The following is a 17,496-nucleotide window of genomic DNA, read 5'->3' on the forward strand; positions in this document are numbered from 1 at the left end:
AGCACGGGTTTCCAGCAATTTACCTTTCTGGTGAGCTGGTACTGCACTTTACACACACATAGAGCACCAGACTGGGTGGAGGAGTGCGTGCGCATAAAGGTGGCTGAGGGCAATGGGAGCAAAACAACCTGGGGCACAGGGGACCCAGTCCCTTTCCTCCTCTTTCGTTCATGGGTAGGGGTACCTTTTTAAGGACCTTCGTTTAAAAAAAGCTACTGGGACAAAACACTCAAATCTATGCTTTAGAGGTATCTTCCCTGACCGGGAATCGAACCCGGGCCGCGGCGGTGAAAGCGCCGAACCCTAGCCACTAGACCACCAGGGAGGAGATGCTCTTGTGTGCTTGCCTTGCTCACCCCCTTATTGTGACTAAGCTAACTCCAATATAAAAATTGCCCGTAAAGTCCGAGTGGGAGAAAGTTAGGTGTCACACAGTGTGTTTGTCATAAGCAATTACCTTCAGCCTCCTGCAAAAGCCTTTTAATTCCGCAAACAGCTCTTGCTGGACAGCCGGTGCTGCAGCAGCCAGCAGAAAAAGGGAGTTGAGTAAAGCTGGGCCTTGGGTCTCACCAGGGTGGCCGAGTGGTTAAGGCGTTGGACTTAAGATCCAATGGACGTTTGTCCGCATGGGTTCGAGCCCAATTCCTGGTATGGGTTTTCAGCTGCTTTGTAAGAAAGTGCAGATGCTTTTGAAAAGCATTTTCCTGCGCCCTTCCACTGCCCCTCTCCAACAGTCCCCATTCAAGTCTCAGCTGTGGGGTCTGCTGCTATTCTGCTACCAGCATGGATGCTTCCCAAAGCAATGCAGTGCCATCTACGCAGATCCCCTGCTTAGAGAAATACACCTCCTATATCTTTTCCCACTGAAGGGAGCAGGAGGAAGTACTTGCTTCCTGGGGAACATGGGTCTGCCCCTGGAATTTTTTAACCCGGCTCTTGCAGATTTCTCCCCTTTTTTGATTTCACCTACAAGCTCTCCCTTGCCAGAGGAGCAGGATCTGCTGATGCAGGCCCGGCTGGCTCAAACGTGCAAAGGCTTTTCCCCAAACCTCTGGGGGAAAATTGAGGAGAGTTCCCTCCTCTCGCCTTCCGAACGGGCTTCCAAACGGGCAATGCCCTGACGGGTCCCCCACAACCCGTCCTGCCCACAGCCACACCCCTGTATAAGAGGGTGACCCATGTCCCTCACCCTCCATGTTCGAACGGAAGGCACCGTCTGTCCTGAGGGGTGTACCAGACAGGCATCTCTCCAGCCAGGCAGACCCCTGCAGCACCCGTTAAGCTCCAAAGCCTATACATTCCCAAGATGCCACAGGTCAGTATGCAAATCAGACTGCCCTGGCCACACCCTCCCTGTGGCTGGCCTCTGCTTTTTTCCGTACGTGCAGCTCAGTTTTTTCTTACCCAGATCCAGACTTCCATTTTAGCAAAAAGGTGGGTTGCAATGGGTCCAGGATGCCATTTGGAAACAAAGCCTGCAGGCCTGTCAAAGGAGACTTCCTGCCGCACGCCATGTGGTCAGAAGCCTACAAAAGGAATTGCACTTTGGAATACAGGGTCTCACTTGCTCAAGAGCCTTACACAAGTGACTTTCCTCCCGCTGTGGAAAGCAGCTATAAAGGGACCTTGCGAAAATGATATTTGGAGCTATACTGCGTGATGCTAGGCAAACTGTGAGTCAGAAAGCAACTTCATTTTGAGAAGCCCGCGACCTACGGGAAGGAAAAGTTTTGAAGGGAAGAAGAAGGACTTTTCCCTGACCGGGAATCGAACCCGGGCCGCGGCGGTGAGAGCGCCGAATCCTAACCACTAGACCACCAGGGAGCCCAGTGCCATGCAGCAAAAGTTCATACACTGCTTTCCGAATGACAAAGCTCATGGGGGCTGAAAGCTTATTTTTCTCTACAGCACATATGAATCAGAAATTGAAAAAATCCTCATAATGCCACCCGACTGTCTGTCACTTCCAAGCACAGGCCATCCTCTCCCCCTTGCTACTGAACCGATGAATTCCTGTACAATCGGGATCCACGGGAAAACACAAGAGGGACACCTAGTGGCTGCTGATGGCGCACAGACAGCTGGAACACTTTCTCAACCCTGTCTCGTTATTCAGCTTGCTGGAAGAATACATTGCTCTTAAGCGATTCAAGAGTGCAAGGGAGAAGAGTGCTCCAAAGTAGATATATGCATCACAGCAGGGGTTTCCAGCAATTTACCTTTCTGGTGAGCTGGTACTGCACTTTACACACACATAGAGCACCAGACTGGGTAGAGGAGTGCGTGCGCATAAAGGTGGCTGAGGGCAATGGGAGCAAAACAACCTGGGGCACAGGGGACCCAGTCCCTTTCCTCCTCTTTCGTTCATGGGTAGGGGTACCTTTTTAAGGACCTTCGTTTAAAAAAAGCTACTGGGACAAAACACTCAAATCTATGCTTTAGAGGTATCTTCCCTGACCGGGAATCGAACCCGGGCCGCGGCGGTGAAAGCGCCGAATCCTAGCCACTAGACCACCAGGGAGGAGATGCTCTTGTGTGCTTGCCTTGCTCACCTCCTTATTGTGACTAAGCTAACTCCATTATAAAAATTGCCCGTAAAGTCCGAGTGGGAGAAAGTTAGGTGTCACACAGTGTGTTTGTCATAAGCATTTACCTTTAGCCTCCTGCAAAAGCCTTTTAACTCCGCAAACAGCTCTTGCTGGACAGCCGGTGCTGCAGCAGCCAGCAGAAAAAGGGAGTTGAGTAAAGCTGGACCTTGGGTCTCACCAGGGTGGCCGAGTGGTTAAGGCGTTGGACTTAAGATCCAATGGACGTTTGTCCGCATAGGTTCGAGTCCCATTCCTGGTATGGGTTTTCAGCTGCTTTGTAAGAAAGTGCAGATGCTTTTGAAAAGCATTTTCCTGCGCCCTTCCACTGCCCCTCTCCAACAGTCCCCATTCAAGTCTCAGCTGTGGGGTCTGCTGCTATTCTGCTACCAGCATGGATGCTTCCCAAAGCAATGCAGTGCCATCTACGCAGATCCCCTGCTTAGAGAAATACACCTCCTATATCTTTTCCCACTGAAGGGAGCAGGAGGAAGTACTTGCTTCCTGGGGAACATGGGTCTGCCCCTGGAATTTTTTAACCCGGCTCTTGCAGATTTCTCCCCTTTTTTGATTTCACCATTAAGCTCTCCCTTGCCAGAGGAGCAGGATCTGCTGATGCAGGCCCGGCTGGCTCAAACGTGCAAAGGCTTTTCCCCAAACCTCTGGGGGAAAATTGAGGAGAGTTCCCTGCCCCCACCTCCTCAACGGGCTTCCAAACGGGCAATGCCCTGACGGGTCCCCCACAACCCATCCTGCCCACAGCCACACCCCTGTATAAGAGGGTGACCCATGTCCCTCACCCTCCATGTTCGAACGGAAGGCACCGTCTGTCCTGAGGGGTGTACCAGACAGGCATCTCTCCAGCCAGGCAGACCCCTGCAGCACCCGTTAAGCTCCAAAGCCTATACATTCCCAAGATGCCACAGGTCAGTATGCAAATCAGACAGCCCTGGCCACACCCTCCCTGTGGCTGGCCTCTGCTTTTTTCCGTACGTGCAGCTCAGTTTTTTCTTACCCAGATCCAGACTTCCATTTTAGCAAAAAGGTGGGTTGCAATGGGTCCAGGATGCCATTTGGAAAAAAAACTGCAGGCCTGTCAAAGGAGACTTCCTGCCGCACGCCATGTGGTCAGAAGCCTACAAAAGGAATTGCACTTTGGAATACAGGGTCTCACTTGCTCAAGAGCCTTACACAAGTGACTTTCCTCCCGCTGTGGAAAGCAGCTATAAAGGGACCTTGCGAAAATGATATTTGGAGCTATACTGCGTGATGCTAGGGAAACTGTGAGTCAGAAAGCAACTTCATTTTGAGAAGCCCGCGACCTACGGGAAGGAAAAGTTTTGACGGGAAGAAGAAGGACTTTTCCCTGACCGGGAATCGAACCCGGGCCGCGGCGGTGAGAGCGCCGAATCCTAACCACTAGACCACCAGGGAGCCCAGTGCCATGCAGCAAAAGTTCATACACTGCTTTCCGAATGACAAAGCTCATGGGGGCTGAAAGCTTATTTTTCTCTACAGCACATATGAATCAGAAATTGAAAAAATCCTCATAATGCCACCCGACTGTCTGTCACTTCCAAGCACAGGCCATCCTCTCCCCCTTGCTACTGAACCGATGAATTCCTGTACAATCGGGATCCACGGGAAAACACAAGAGGGACACCTAGTGGCTGCTGATGGCGCACAGACAGCTGGAACACTTTCTCAACCCTGTCTCGTTATTCAGCTTGCTGGAAGAATACATTGCTCTTAAGCGATTCAAGAGTGCAAGGGAGAAGAGTGCTCCAAAGTAGATGTATGCATCACAGCAGGGGTTTCCAGCAATTTACCTTTCTGGTGAGCTGGTACTGCACTTTACACACACATAGAGCACCAGACTGGGTGGAGGAGTGCGTGCGCATAAAGGTGGCTGAGGGCAATGGGAGCAAAACAACCTGGGGCACAGGGGACCCAGTCCCTTTCCTGCTCTTTCGTTCATGGGTAGGGGTACCTTTTTAAGGACCTTCGTTTAAAAAAGCTACTGGGACAAAACACTCAAATCTATGCTTTAGAGGTATCTTCCCTGACCGGGAATCGAACCCGGGCCGCGGCGGTGAAAGCGCCGAATCCTAGCCACTAGACCACCAGGGAGGAGATGCTCTTGTGTGCTTGCCTTGCTCACCCCCTTATTGTGACTAAGCTAACTCCAATATAAAAATTGCCCGTAAAGTCCGAGTGGGAGAAAGTTAGGTGTCACACAGTGTGTTTGTCATAAGCATTTACCTTTAGCCTCCTGCAAAAGCCTTTTAACTCCGCAAACAGCTCTTGCTGGACAGCCGGTGCTGCAGCAGCCAGCAGAAAAAGGGAGTTGAGTAAAGCTGGGCCTTGGGTCTCACCAGGGTGGCCGAGTGGTTAAGGCGTTGGACTTAAGATCCAATGGACGTTTGTCTGCATGGGTTCGAGCCCCATTCCTGGTATGGGTTTTCAGCTGCTTTGTAAGAAAGTGCAGATGCTTTTGAAAAGCATTTTCCTGCGCCCTTCCACTGCCCCTCTCCAACAGTCCCCATTCAAGTCTCAGCTGTGGGGTCTGCTGCTATTCTGCTACCAGCATGGATGCTTCCCAAAGCAATGCAGTGCCATCTACGCAGATCCCCTGCTTAGAGAAATACACCTCCTATATCTTTTCCCACTGAAGGGAGCAGGAGGAAGTACTTGCTTCCTGGGGAACATGGGTCTGCCCCTGGAATTTTTTAACCCGGCTCTTGCAGATTTCTCCCCTTTTTTGATTTCACCTACAAGCTCTCCCTTGCCAGAGGAGCAGGATCTGCTGATGCAGGCCCGGCTGGCTCAAACGTGCAAAGGCTTTTCCCCAAACCTCTGGGGGAAAATTGAGGAGAGTTCCCTGCCCCCGCCTCCTCTCGCCTCCTGAACGGGCTTCCAAACGGGCAATGCCCTGACGGGTCCCCCACAACCCATCCTGCCCACAGCCACACCCCTGTATAAGAGGGTGACCCATGTCCCTCACCCTCCATGTTCGAACGGAAGGCACCGTCTGTCCTGAGGGGTGTACCAGACAGGCATCTCTCCAGCCAGGCAGACCCCTGCAGCACCCGTTAAGCTCCAAAGCCTATACATTCCCAAGATGCCACAGGTCAGTATGCAAATCAGACAGCCCTGGCCACACCCTCCCTGTGGCTGGCCTCTGCTTTTTTCCGTACGTGCAGCTCAGTTTTTTCTTACCCAGATCCAGACTTCCATTTTAGCAAAAAGGTGGGTTGCAATGGGTCCAGGATGCCATTTGGAAAAAAAACTGCAGGCCTGTCAAAGGAGACTTCCTGCCGCACGCCATGTGGTCAGAAGCCTACAAAAGGAATTGCACTTTGGAATACAGGGTCTCACTTGCTCAAGAGCCTTACACAAGTGACTTTCCTCCCGCTGTGGAAAGCAGCTATAAAGGGACCTTGCGAAAATGATATTTGGAGCTATACTGCGTGATGCTAGGCAAACTGTGAGTCAGAAAGCAACTTCATTTTGAGAAGCCCGCGACCTACGGGAAGGAAAAGTTTAGAAGGGAAGAAGAAGGACTTTTCCCTGACCGGGAATCGAACCCGGGCAGCGGCAGTGAGAGCGCCGAATCCTAACCACTAGACCACCAGGGAGCCCAGTGCCATGCAGCAAAAGTTCATACACTGCTTTCCGAATGACAAAGCTCATGGGGGCTGAAAGCTTATTTTTCTCTACAGCACATATGAATCAGAAATTGAAAAAATCCTCATAATGCCACCTGACTGTCTGTCACTTCCAAGCACAGGCCATCCTCTCCCCCTTGCTACTGAACCGATGAATTCCTGTACAATCGGGATCCACGGGAAAACACAAGAGGGACACCTAGTGGCTGCTGATGGCGCACAGACAGCTGGAACACTTTCTCAACCCTGTCTCGTTATTCAGCTTGCTGGAAGAATACATTGCTCTTAAGCAATTCAAGAGTGCAAGGGAGAAGAGTGCTCCAAAGTAGATGTATGCATCACAGCAGGGGTTTCCAGCAATTTACCTTTCTGGTGAGCTGGTACTGCACTTTACACACACATAGAGCACCAGACTGGGTGGAGGAGTGCGTGCGCATAAAGGTGGCTGAGGGCAATGGGAGCAAAACAACCTGGGGCACAGGGGACCCAGTCCCTTTCCTGCTCTTTCGTTCATGGGTAGGGGTACCTTTTTAAGGACCTTCGTTTAAAAAAGCTACTGGGACAAAACACTCAAATCTATGCTTTAGAGGTATCTTCCCTGACCAGGAATCGAACCCGGGCCGCGGCGGTGAAAGCGCCGAATCCTAGCCTCTAGACCACCAGGGAGGAGATGCTCTTGTGTGCTTGCCTTGCTCACCCCCTTATTGTGACTAAGCTAACTCCAATATAAAAATTGCCCGTTAAGTCCGAGTGGGAGAAAGTTAGGTGTCACACAGTGTGTTTGTCATAAGCATTTACCTTTAGCCTCCTGCAAAAGCCTTTTAACTCCGCAAACAGCTCTTGCTGGACAGCCGGTGCTGCAGCAGCCAGCAGAAAAAGGGAGTTGAGTAAAGCTGGGCCTTGGGTCTCACCAGGGTGGCCGAGTGGTTAATGCGTTGGACTTAAGATCCAATGGACGTTTGTCCGCATGGGTTCGAGCCCCATTCCTGGTATGGGTTTTCAGCTGCTTTGTAAGAAAGTGCAGATGCTTTTGAAAAGCATTTTCCTGCGCCCTTCCACTGCCCCTCTCCAACAGTCCCCATTCAAGTCTCAGCTGTGGGGTCTGCTGCTATTCTGCTACCAGCATGGATGCTTCCCAAAGCAATGCAGTGCCATCTACGCAGATCCCCTGCTTAGAGAAATACACCTCCTATATCTTTTCCCACTGAAGGGAGCAGGAGGAAGTACTTGCTTCCTGGGGAACATGGGTCTGCCCCTGGAATTTTTTAACCCGGCTCTTGCAGATTTCTCCCCTTTTTTGATTTCACCTACAAGCTCTCCCTTGCCAGAGGAGCAGGATCTGCTGATGCAGGCCTGGCTGGCTCAAACGTGTAAAGGCTTTTCCCCAAACCTCTGGGGGAAAATTGAGGAGAGTTCCCTGCCCCCGCCTCCTCTCGCCTTCCGAACGGGCTTCCAAACGGGCAATGCCCTGACGGGTCCCCCACAACCCGTCCTGCCCACAGCCACACCCCTGTATAAGAGGGTGACCCATGTCCCTCACCCTCCATGTTCGAACGGAAGGCACCGTCTGTCCTGAGGGGTGTACCAGACAGGCATCTCTCCAGCCAGGCAGACCCCTGCAGCACCCGTTAAGCTCCAAAGCCTATACATTCCCAAGATGCCACAGGTCAGTATGCAAATCAGACTGCCCTGGCCACACCCTCCCTGTGGCTGGCCTCTGCTTTTTTCCGTACGTGCAGCTCAGTTTTTTCTTACCCAGATCCAGACTTCCATTTTAGCAAAAAGGTGGGTTGCAATGGGTCCAGGATGCCATTTGGAAACAAAGCCTGCAGGCCTGTCAAAGGAGACTTCCTGCCGCACGCCATGTGGTCAGAAGCCTACAAAAGGAATTGCACTTTGGAATACAGGGTCTCACTTGCTCAAGAGCCTTGAACAAGTGACTTTCCTCCCGCTGTGGAAAGCAGCTATAAAGGGACCTTGCGAAAATGATATTTGGAGCTATACTGCGTGATGCTAGGCAAACTGTGAGTCAGAAAGCAACTTCATTTTGAGAAGCCCGCGACCTACGGGAAGGAAAAGTTTTCAAGGGCAGAAGAAGGACTTTTCCCTGACCGGGAATCGAACCCGGGCCGCGGCGGTGAGAGCGCCGAATCCTAACCACTAGACCACCAGGGAGCCCAGTGCCATGCAGCAAAAGTTCATACACTGCTTTCCGAATGACAAAGCTCATGGGGGCTGAAAGCTTATTTTTCACTACAGCACATATGAATCAGAAATTGAAAAAATCCTCATAATGCCACCCGACTGTCTGTCACTTCCAAGCACAGGCCATCCTCTCCCCCTTGCTACTGAACCGATGAATTCCTGTACAATCGGGATCCACGGGAAAACACAAGAGGGACACCTAGTGGCTGCTGATGGCGCACAGACAGCTGGAACACTTTCTCAACCCTGTCTCGTTATTCAGCTTGCTGGAAGAATACATTGCTCTTAAGCGATTCAAGAGTGCAAGGGAGAAGAGTGCTCCAAAGTAGATGTATGCATCACAGCAGGGGTTTCCAGCAATTTACCTTTCTGGTGAGCTGGTACTGCACTTTACACACACATAGAGCACCAGACTGGGTGGAGGAGTGCGTGCGCATAAAGGTGGCTGAGGGCAATGGGAGCAAAACAACCTGGGGCACAGGGGACCCAGTCCCTTTCCTCCTCTTTCGTTCATGGGTAGGGGTACCTTTTTAAGGACCTTCGTTTAAAAAAAGCTACTGGGACAAAACACTCAAATCTATGCTTTAGAGGTATCTTCCCTGACCGGGAATCGAACCCGGGCCGTGGCGGTGAAAGCCCCGAATCCTAGCCACTAGACCACCAGGGAGGAGACGCTCTTGTGTGCTTGCCTTGCTCACCCCCTTATTGTGACTAAGCTAACTCCAATATAAAAATTGTCCGTAAAGTCCGAGTGGGAGAAAGTTAGGTGTCACACAGTGTGTTTGTCATAAGCAATTACCTTCAGCCTCCTGCAAAAGCCTTTTAATTCCGCAAACAGCTCTTGCTGGACAGCCGGTGCTGCAGCAGCCAGCAGAAAAAGGGAGTTGAGTAAAGCTGGGCCTTGGGTCTCACCAGGGTGGCCGAGTGGTTAAGGCGTTGGACTTAAGATCCAATGGACGTTTGTCCGCATGGGTTCGAGCCCAATTCCTGGTATGGGTTTTCAGCTGCTTTGTAAGAAAGTGCAGATGCTTTTGAAAAGCATTTTCCTGCGCCCTTCCACTGCCCCTCTCCAACAGTCCCCATTCAAGTCTCAGCTGTGGGGTCTGCTGCTATTCTGCTACCAGCATGGATGCTTCCCAAAGCAATGCAGTGCCATCTACGCAGATCCCCTGCTTAGAGAAATACACCTCCTATATCTTTTCCCACTGAAGGGAGCAGGAGGAAGTACTTGCTTCCTGGGGAACATGGGTCTGCCCCTGGAATTTTTTAACCCGGCTCTTGCAGATTTCTCCCCTTTTTTGATTTCACCTACAAGCTCTCCCTTGCCAGAGGAGCAGGATCTGCTGATGCAGGCCCGGCTGGCTCAAACGTGCAAAGGCTTTTCCCCAAACCTCTGGGGGAAAATTGAGGAGAGTTCCCTCCTCTCGCCTTCCGAACGGGCTTCCAAACGGGCAATGCCCTGACGGGTCCCCCACAACCCGTCCTGCCCACAGCCACACCCCTGTATAAGAGGGTGACCCATGTCCCTCACCCTCCATGTTCGAACGGAAGGCACCGTCTGTCCTGAGGGGTGTACCAGACAGGCATCTCTCCAGCCAGGCAGACCCCTGCAGCACCCGTTAAGCTCCAAAGCCTATACATTCCCAAGATGCCACAGGTCAGTATGCAAATCAGACTGCCCTGGCCACACCCTCCCTGTGGCTGGCCTCTGCTTTTTTCCGTACGTGCAGCTCAGTTTTTTCTTACCCAGATCCAGACTTCCATTTTAGCAAAAAGGTGGGTTGCAATGGGTCCAGGATGCCATTTGGAAACAAAGCCTGCAGGCCTGTCAAAGGAGACTTCCTGCCGCACGCCATGTGGTCAGAAGCCTACAAAAGGAATTGCACTTTGGAATACAGGGTCTCACTTGCTCAAGAGCCTTGCACAAGTGACTTTCCTCCCGCTGTGGAAAGCAGCTATAAAGGGACCTTGCGAAAATGATATTTGGAGCTATACTGCGTGATGCTAGGCAAACTGTGAGTCAGAAAGCAACTTCATTTTGAGAAGCCCGCGACCTACGGGAAGGAAAAGTTTTCAAGGGCAGAAGAAGGACTTTTCCCTGACCGGGAATCTAACCCGGGCCGCGGCGGTGAGAGCGCCGAATCCTAACCACTAGACCACCAGGGAGCCCAGTGCCATGCAGCAAAAGTTCATACACTGCTTTCCGAATGACAAAGCTCATGGGGGCTGAAAGCTTATTTTTCTCTACAGCACATATGAATCAGAAATTGAAAAAATCCTCATAATGCCACCCGACTGTCTGTCACTTCCAAGCACAGGCCATCCTCTCCCCCTTGCTACTGAACCGATGAATTCCTGTACAATCGGGATCCACGGGAAAACACAAGAGGGACACCTAGTGGCTGCTGATGGCGCACAGACAGCTGGAACACTTTCTCAACCCTGTCTCGTTATTCAGCTTGCTGGAAGAATACATTGCTCTTAAGCGATTCAAGAGTGCAAGGGAGAAGAGTGCTCCAAAGTAGATATATGCATCACAGCAGGGGTTTCCAGCAATTTACCTTTCTGGTGAGCTGGTACTGCACTTTACACACACATAGAGCACCAGACTGGGTAGAGGAGTGCGTGCGCATAAAGGTGGCTGAGGGCAATGGGAGCAAAACAACCTGGGGCACAGGGGACCCAGTCCCTTTCCTCCTCTTTCGTTCATGGGTAGGGGTACCTTTTTAAGGACCTTCGTTTAAAAAAAGCTACTGGGACAAAACACTCAAATCTATGCTTTAGAGGTATCTTCCCTGACCGGGAATCGAACCCGGGCCGCGGCGGTGAAAGCGCCGAATCCTAGCCACTAGACCACCAGGGAGGAGATGCTCTTGTGTGCTTGCCTTGCTCACCTCCTTATTGTGACTAAGCTAACTCCAATATAAAAATTGCCCGTAAAGTCCGAGTGGGAGAAAGTTAGGTGTCACACAGTGTGTTTGTCATAAGCATTTACCTTTAGCCTCCTGCAAAAGCCTTTTAACTCCGCAAACAGCTCTTGCTGGACAGCCGGTGCTGCAGCAGCCAGCAGAAAAAGGGAGTTGAGTAAAGCTGGACCTTGGGTCTCACCAGGGTGGCCGAGTGGTTAAGGCGTTGGACTTAAGATCCAATGGACGTTTGTCCGCATAGGTTCGAGCCCCATTCCTGGTATGGGTTTTCAGCTGCTTTGTAAGAAAGTGCAGATGCTTTTGAAAAGCATTTTCCTGCGCCCTTCCACTGCCCCTCTCCAACAGTCCCCATTCAAGTCTCAGCTGTGGGGTCTGCTGCTATTCTGCTACCAGCATGGATGCTTCCCAAAGCAATGCAGTGCCATCTACGCAGATCCCCTGCTTAGAGAAATACACCTCCTATATCTTTTCCCACTGAAGGGAGCAGGAGGAAGTACTTGCTTCCTGGGGAACATGGGTCTGCCCCTGGAATTTTTTAACCCGGCTCTTGCAGATTTCTCCCCTTTTTTGATTTCACCATTAAGCTCTCCCTTGCCAGAGGAGCAGGATCTGCTGATGCAGGCCCGGCTGGCTCAAACGTGCAAAGGCTTTTCCCCAAACCTCTGGGGGAAAATTGAGGAGAGTTCCCTGCCCCCACCTCCTCAACGGGCTTCCAAACGGGCAATGCCCTGACGGGTCCCCCACAACCCATCCTGCCCACAGCCACACCCCTGTATAAGAGGGTGACCCATGTCCCTCACCCTCCATGTTCGAACGGAAGGCACCGTCTGTCCTGAGGGGTGTACCAGACAGGCATCTCTCCAGCCAGGCAGACCCCTGCAGCACCCGTTAAGCTCCAAAGCCTATACATTCCCAAGATGCCACAGGTCAGTATGCAAATCAGACTGCCCTGGCCACACCCTCCCTGTGGCTGGCCTCTGCTTTTTTCCGTACGTGCAGCTCAGTTTTTTCTTACCCAGATCCAGACTTCCATTTTAGCAAAAAGGTGGGTTGCAATGGGTCCAGGATGCCATTTGGAAACAAAGCCTGCAGGCCTGTCAAAGGAGACTTCCTGCCGCACGCCATGTGGTCAGAAGCCTACAAAAGGAATTGCACTTTGGAATACAGGGTCTCACTTGCTCAAGAGCCTTGAACAAGTGACTTTCCTCCCGCTGTGGAAAGCAGCTATAAAGGGACCTTGCGAAAATGATATTTGGAGCTATACTGCGTGATGCTAGGCAAACTGTGAGTCAGAAAGCAACTTCATTTTGAGAAGCCCGCGACCTACGGGAAGGAAAAGTTTTCAAGGGCAGAAGAAGGACTTTTCCCTGACCGGGAATCGAACCCGGGCCGCGGCGGTGAGAGCGCCGAATCCTAACCACTAGACCACCAGGGAGCCCAGTGCCATGCAGCAAAAGTTCATACACTGCTTTCCGAATGACAAAGCTCATGGGGGCTGAAAGCTTATTTTTCACTACAGCACATATGAATCAGAAATTGAAAAAATCCTCATAATGCCACCCGACTGTCTGTCACTTCCAAGCACAGGCCATCCTCTCCCCCTTGCTACTGAACCGATGAATTCCTGTACAATCGGGATCCACGGGAAAACACAAGAGGGACACCTAGTGGCTGCTGATGGCGCACAGACAGCTGGAACACTTTCTCAACCCTGTCTCGTTATTCAGCTTGCTGGAAGAATACATTGCTCTTAAGCGATTCAAGAGTGCAAGGGAGAAGAGTGCTCCAAAGTAGATGTATGCATCACAGCAGGGGTTTCCAGCAATTTACCTTTCTGGTGAGCTGGTACTGCACTTTACACACACATAGAGCACCAGACTGGGTGGAGGAGTGCGTGCGCATAAAGGTGGCTGAGGGCAATGGGAGCAAAACAACCTGGGGCACAGGGGACCCAGTCCCTTTCCTCCTCTTTCGTTCATGGGTAGGGGTACCTTTTTAAGGACCTTCGTTTAAAAAAAGCTACTGGGACAAAACACTCAAATCTATGCTTTAGAGGTATCTTCCCTGACCGGGAATCGAACCCGGGCCGTGGCGGTGAAAGCCCCGAATCCTAGCCACTAGACCACCAGGGAGGAGACGCTCTTGTGTGCTTGCCTTGCTCACCCCCTTATTGTGACTAAGCTAACTCCAATATAAAAATTGTCCGTAAAGTCCGAGTGGGAGAAAGTTAGGTGTCACACAGTGTGTTTGTCATAAGCAATTACCTTCAGCCTCCTGCAAAAGCCTTTTAATTCCGCAAACAGCTCTTGCTGGACAGCCGGTGCTGCAGCAGCCAGCAGAAAAAGGGAGTTGAGTAAAGCTGGGCCTTGGGTCTCACCAGGGTGGCCGAGTGGTTAAGGCGTTGGACTTAAGATCCAATGAACGTTTGTCCGCATGGGTTCGAGCCCAATTCCTGGTATGGGTTTTCAGCTGCTTTGTAAGAAAGTGCAGATGCTTTTGAAAAGCATTTTCCTGCGCCCTTCCACTGCCCCTCTCCAACAGTCCCCATTCAAGTCTCAGCTGTGGGGTCTGCTGCTATTCTGCTACCAGCATGGATGCTTCCCAAAGCAATGCAGTGCCATCTACGCAGATCCCCTGCTTAGAGAAATACACCTCCTATATCTTTTCCCACTGAAGGGAGCAGGAGGAAGTACTTGCTTCCTGGGGAACATGGGTCTGCCCCTGGAATTTTTTAACCCGGCTCTTGCAGATTTCTCCCCTTTTTTGATTTCACCTACAAGCTCTCCCTTGCCAGAGGAGCAGGATCTGCTGATGCAGGCCCGGCTGGCTCAAACGTGCAAAGGCTTTTCCCCAAACCTCTGGGGGAAAATTGAGGAGAGTTCCCTCCTCTCGCCTTCCGAACGGGCTTCCAAACGGGCAATGCCCTGACGGGTCCCCCACAACCCGTCCTGCCCACAGCCACACCCCTGTATAAGAGGGTGACCCATGTCCCTCACCCTCCATGTTCGAACGGAAGGCACCGTCTGTCCTGAGGGGTGTACCAGACAGGCATCTCTCCAGCCAGGCAGACCCCTGCAGCACCCGTTAAGCTCCAAAGCCTATACATTCCCAAGATGCCACAGGTCAGTATGCAAATCAGACTGCCCTGGCCACACCCTCCCTGTGGCTGGCCTCTGCTTTTTTCCGTACGTGCAGCTCAGTTTTTTCTTACCCAGATCCAGACTTCCATTTTAGCAAAAAGGTGGGTTGCAATGGGTCCAGGATGCCATTTGGAAACAAAGCCTGCAGGCCTGTCAAAGGAGACTTCCTGCCGCACGCCATGTGGTCAGAAGCCTACAAAAGGAATTGCACTTTGGAATACAGGGTCTCACTTGCTCAAGAGCCTTGCACAAGTGACTTTCCTCCCGCTGTGGAAAGCAGCTATAAAGGGACCTTGCGAAAATGATATTTGGAGCTATACTGCGTGATGCTAGGCAAACTGTGAGTCAGAAAGCAACTTCATTTTGAGAAGCCCGCGACCTACGGGAAGGAAAAGTTTTCAAGGGCAGAAGAAGGACTTTTCCCTGACCGGGAATCTAACCCGGGCCGCGGCGGTGAGAGCGCCGAATCCTAACCACTAGACCACCAGGGAGCCCAGTGCCATGCAGCAAAAGTTCATACACTGCTTTCCGAATGACAAAGCTCATGGGGGCTGAAAGCTTATTTTTCTCTACAGCACATATGAATCAGAAATTGAAAAAATCCTCATAATGCCACCCGACTGTCTGTCACTTCCAAGCACAGGCCATCCTCTCCCCCTTGCTACTGAACCGATGAATTCCTGTACAATCGGGATCCACGGGAAAACACAAGAGGGACACCTAGTGGCTGCTGATGGCGCACAGACAGCTGGAACACTTTCTCAACCCTGTCTCGTTATTCAGCTTGCTGGAAGAATACATTGCTCTTAAGCGATTCAAGAGTGCAAGGGAGAAGAGTGCTCCAAAGTAGATATATGCATCACAGCAGGGGTTTCCAGCAATTTACCTTTCTGGTGAGCTGGTACTGCACTTTACACACACATAGAGCACCAGACTGGGTAGAGGAGTGCGTGCGCATAAAGGTGGCTGAGGGCAATGGGAGCAAAACAACCTGGGGCACAGGGGACCCAGTCCCTTTCCTCCTCTTTCGTTCATGGGTAGGGGTACCTTTTTAAGGACCTTCGTTTAAAAAAAGCTACTGGGACAAAACACTCAAATCTATGCTTTAGAGGTATCTTCCCTGACCGGGAATCGAACCCGGGCCGCGGCGGTGAAAGCGCCGAATCCTAGCCACTAGACCACCAGGGAGGAGATGCTCTTGTGTGCTTGCCTTGCTCACCTCCTTATTGTGACTAAGCTAACTCCAATATAAAAATTGCCCGTAAAGTCCGAGTGGGAGAAAGTTAGGTGTCACACAGTGTGTTTGTCATAAGCATTTACCTTTAGCCTCCTGCAAAAGCCTTTTAACTCCGCAAACAGCTCTTGCTGGACAGCCGGTGCTGCAGCAGCCAGCAGAAAAAGGGAGTTGAGTAAAGCTGGACCTTGGGTCTCACCAGGGTGGCCGAGTGGTTAAGGCGTTGGACTTAAGATCCAATGGACGTTTGTCCGCATAGGTTCGAGCCCCATTCCTGGTATGGGTTTTCAGCTGCTTTGTAAGAAAGTGCAGATGCTTTTGAAAAGCATTTTCCTGCGCCCTTCCACTGCCCCTCTCCAACAGTCCCCATTCAAGTCTCAGCTGTGGGGTCTGCTGCTATTCTGCTACCAGCATGGATGCTTCCCAAAGCAATGCAGTGCCATCTACGCAGATCCCCTGCTTAGAGAAATACACCTCCTATATCTTTTCCCACTGAAGGGAGCAGGAGGAAGTACTTGCTTCCTGGGGAACATGGGTCTGCCCCTGGAATTTTTTAACCCGGCTCTTGCAGATTTCTCCCCTTTTTTGATTTCACCATTAAGCTCTCCCTTGCCAGAGGAGCAGGATCTGCTGATGCAGGCCCGGCTGGCTCAAACGTGCAAAGGCTTTTCCCCAAACCTCTGGGGAAAATTGAGGAGAGTTCCCTGCCCCCACCTCCTCAACGGGCTTCCAAACGGGCAATGCCCTGACGGGTCCCCCACAACCCATCCTGCCCACAGCCACACCCCTGTATAAGAGGGTGACCCATGTCCCTCACCCTCCATGTTCGAACGGAAGGCACCGTCTGTCCTGAGGGGTGTACCAGACAGGCATCTCTCCAGCCAGGCAGACCCCTGCAGCACCCGTTAAGCTCCAAAGCCTATACATTCCCAAGATGCCACAGGTCAGTATGCAAATCAGACAGCCCTGGCCACACCCTCCCTGTGGCTGGCCTCTGCTTTTTTCCGTACGTGCAGCTCAGTTTTTTCTTACCCAGATCCAGACTTCCATTTTAGCAAAAAGGTGGGTTGCAATGGGTCCAGGATGCCATTTGGAAAAAAAACTGCAGGCCTGTCAAAGGAGACTTCCTGCCGCACGCCATGTGGTCAGAAGCCTACAAAAGGAATTGCACTTTGGAATACAGGGTCTCACTTGCTCAAGAGCCTTACACAAGTGACTTTCCTCCCGCTGTGGAAAGCAGCTATAAAGGGACCTTGCGAAAATGATATTTGGAGCTATACTGCGTGATGCTAGGGAAACTGTGAGTCAGAAAGCAACTTCATTTTGAGAAGCCCGCGACCTACGGGAAGGAAAAGTTTTGACGGGAAGAAGAAGGACTTTTCCCTGACCGGGAATCGAACCCGGGCCGCGGCGGTGAGAGCGCCGAATCCTAACCACTAGACCACCAGGGAGCCCAGTGCCATGCAGCAAAAGTTCATACACTGCTTTCCGAATGACAAAGCTCATGGGGGCTGAAAGCTTATTTTTCTCTACAGCACATATGAATCAGAAATTGAAAAAATCCTCATAATGCCACCCGACTGTCTGTCACTTCCAAGCACAGGCCATCCTCTCCCCCTTGCTACTGAACCGATGAATTCCTGTACAATCGGGATCCACGGGAAAACACAAGAGGGACACCTAGTGGCTGCTGATGGCGCACAGACAGCTGGAACACTTTCTCAACCCTGTCTCGTT

The 17,496-nt window shown here is 51.5% G+C and overlaps 24 non-coding genes across 24 annotated transcripts; 8 read left to right on the forward strand and 16 right to left on the reverse strand.

Annotated features, from left to right (window-relative positions):
• Window positions 1–253: 253 nt before the first annotated feature.
• TRNAE-UUC (transfer RNA glutamic acid (anticodon UUC)) lies at window positions 254–325 on the reverse strand. The gene has a single exon. It is a non-coding gene; the product is annotated as a tRNA-Glu (tRNA).
• A 243-nt stretch (window positions 326–568) lies between these two features.
• TRNAL-UAA (transfer RNA leucine (anticodon UAA)) lies at window positions 569–651 on the forward strand. The gene has a single exon. It is a non-coding gene; the product is annotated as a tRNA-Leu (tRNA).
• Window positions 652–1,752: 1,101 nt separating this feature from the next.
• TRNAE-CUC (transfer RNA glutamic acid (anticodon CUC)) lies at window positions 1,753–1,824 on the reverse strand. Its single transcript has one exon. It is a non-coding gene; the product is annotated as a tRNA-Glu (tRNA).
• Window positions 1,825–2,449: 625 nt separating this feature from the next.
• On the reverse strand, window positions 2,450–2,521 carry TRNAE-UUC (transfer RNA glutamic acid (anticodon UUC)). Its single transcript has one exon. It is a non-coding gene; the product is annotated as a tRNA-Glu (tRNA).
• Window positions 2,522–2,764: 243 nt separating this feature from the next.
• On the forward strand, window positions 2,765–2,847 carry TRNAL-UAA (transfer RNA leucine (anticodon UAA)). Its single transcript has one exon. It is a non-coding gene; the product is annotated as a tRNA-Leu (tRNA).
• Window positions 2,848–3,947: 1,100 nt separating this feature from the next.
• On the reverse strand, window positions 3,948–4,019 carry TRNAE-CUC (transfer RNA glutamic acid (anticodon CUC)). The gene has a single exon. It is a non-coding gene; the product is annotated as a tRNA-Glu (tRNA).
• A 624-nt stretch (window positions 4,020–4,643) lies between these two features.
• TRNAE-UUC (transfer RNA glutamic acid (anticodon UUC)) lies at window positions 4,644–4,715 on the reverse strand. Its single transcript has one exon. It is a non-coding gene; the product is annotated as a tRNA-Glu (tRNA).
• Window positions 4,716–4,958: 243 nt separating this feature from the next.
• On the forward strand, window positions 4,959–5,041 carry TRNAL-UAA (transfer RNA leucine (anticodon UAA)). Its single transcript has one exon. It is a non-coding gene; the product is annotated as a tRNA-Leu (tRNA).
• Window positions 5,042–6,151: 1,110 nt separating this feature from the next.
• TRNAE-CUC (transfer RNA glutamic acid (anticodon CUC)) lies at window positions 6,152–6,223 on the reverse strand. The gene has a single exon. It is a non-coding gene; the product is annotated as a tRNA-Glu (tRNA).
• Window positions 6,224–6,847: 624 nt separating this feature from the next.
• TRNAE-UUC (transfer RNA glutamic acid (anticodon UUC)) lies at window positions 6,848–6,919 on the reverse strand. The gene has a single exon. It is a non-coding gene; the product is annotated as a tRNA-Glu (tRNA).
• A 243-nt stretch (window positions 6,920–7,162) lies between these two features.
• Window positions 7,163–7,245, forward strand: TRNAL-UAA (transfer RNA leucine (anticodon UAA)). The gene has a single exon. It is a non-coding gene; the product is annotated as a tRNA-Leu (tRNA).
• A 1,111-nt stretch (window positions 7,246–8,356) lies between these two features.
• On the reverse strand, window positions 8,357–8,428 carry TRNAE-CUC (transfer RNA glutamic acid (anticodon CUC)). The gene has a single exon. It is a non-coding gene; the product is annotated as a tRNA-Glu (tRNA).
• A 625-nt stretch (window positions 8,429–9,053) lies between these two features.
• Window positions 9,054–9,125, reverse strand: TRNAE-UUC (transfer RNA glutamic acid (anticodon UUC)). Its single transcript has one exon. It is a non-coding gene; the product is annotated as a tRNA-Glu (tRNA).
• Window positions 9,126–9,368: 243 nt separating this feature from the next.
• On the forward strand, window positions 9,369–9,451 carry TRNAL-UAA (transfer RNA leucine (anticodon UAA)). Its single transcript has one exon. It is a non-coding gene; the product is annotated as a tRNA-Leu (tRNA).
• A 1,101-nt stretch (window positions 9,452–10,552) lies between these two features.
• TRNAE-CUC (transfer RNA glutamic acid (anticodon CUC)) lies at window positions 10,553–10,624 on the reverse strand. The gene has a single exon. It is a non-coding gene; the product is annotated as a tRNA-Glu (tRNA).
• A 625-nt stretch (window positions 10,625–11,249) lies between these two features.
• On the reverse strand, window positions 11,250–11,321 carry TRNAE-UUC (transfer RNA glutamic acid (anticodon UUC)). Its single transcript has one exon. It is a non-coding gene; the product is annotated as a tRNA-Glu (tRNA).
• Window positions 11,322–11,564: 243 nt separating this feature from the next.
• TRNAL-UAA (transfer RNA leucine (anticodon UAA)) lies at window positions 11,565–11,647 on the forward strand. The gene has a single exon. It is a non-coding gene; the product is annotated as a tRNA-Leu (tRNA).
• A 1,101-nt stretch (window positions 11,648–12,748) lies between these two features.
• On the reverse strand, window positions 12,749–12,820 carry TRNAE-CUC (transfer RNA glutamic acid (anticodon CUC)). Its single transcript has one exon. It is a non-coding gene; the product is annotated as a tRNA-Glu (tRNA).
• Window positions 12,821–13,445: 625 nt separating this feature from the next.
• Window positions 13,446–13,517, reverse strand: TRNAE-UUC (transfer RNA glutamic acid (anticodon UUC)). Its single transcript has one exon. It is a non-coding gene; the product is annotated as a tRNA-Glu (tRNA).
• A 243-nt stretch (window positions 13,518–13,760) lies between these two features.
• Window positions 13,761–13,843, forward strand: TRNAL-UAA (transfer RNA leucine (anticodon UAA)). Its single transcript has one exon. It is a non-coding gene; the product is annotated as a tRNA-Leu (tRNA).
• Window positions 13,844–14,944: 1,101 nt separating this feature from the next.
• Window positions 14,945–15,016, reverse strand: TRNAE-CUC (transfer RNA glutamic acid (anticodon CUC)). Its single transcript has one exon. It is a non-coding gene; the product is annotated as a tRNA-Glu (tRNA).
• Window positions 15,017–15,641: 625 nt separating this feature from the next.
• On the reverse strand, window positions 15,642–15,713 carry TRNAE-UUC (transfer RNA glutamic acid (anticodon UUC)). Its single transcript has one exon. It is a non-coding gene; the product is annotated as a tRNA-Glu (tRNA).
• A 243-nt stretch (window positions 15,714–15,956) lies between these two features.
• On the forward strand, window positions 15,957–16,039 carry TRNAL-UAA (transfer RNA leucine (anticodon UAA)). The gene has a single exon. It is a non-coding gene; the product is annotated as a tRNA-Leu (tRNA).
• A 1,099-nt stretch (window positions 16,040–17,138) lies between these two features.
• Window positions 17,139–17,210, reverse strand: TRNAE-CUC (transfer RNA glutamic acid (anticodon CUC)). Its single transcript has one exon. It is a non-coding gene; the product is annotated as a tRNA-Glu (tRNA).
• Between the last annotated feature and the right edge of the window lie 286 nt (window positions 17,211–17,496).

This window comes from Lissotriton helveticus, chromosome 4_1 (genome assembly GCF_964261635.1).
Source record: "Lissotriton helveticus chromosome 4_1, aLisHel1.1, whole genome shotgun sequence".
In the NCBI taxonomy this organism is placed as follows: domain Eukaryota; kingdom Metazoa; phylum Chordata; class Amphibia; order Caudata; family Salamandridae; genus Lissotriton; species Lissotriton helveticus.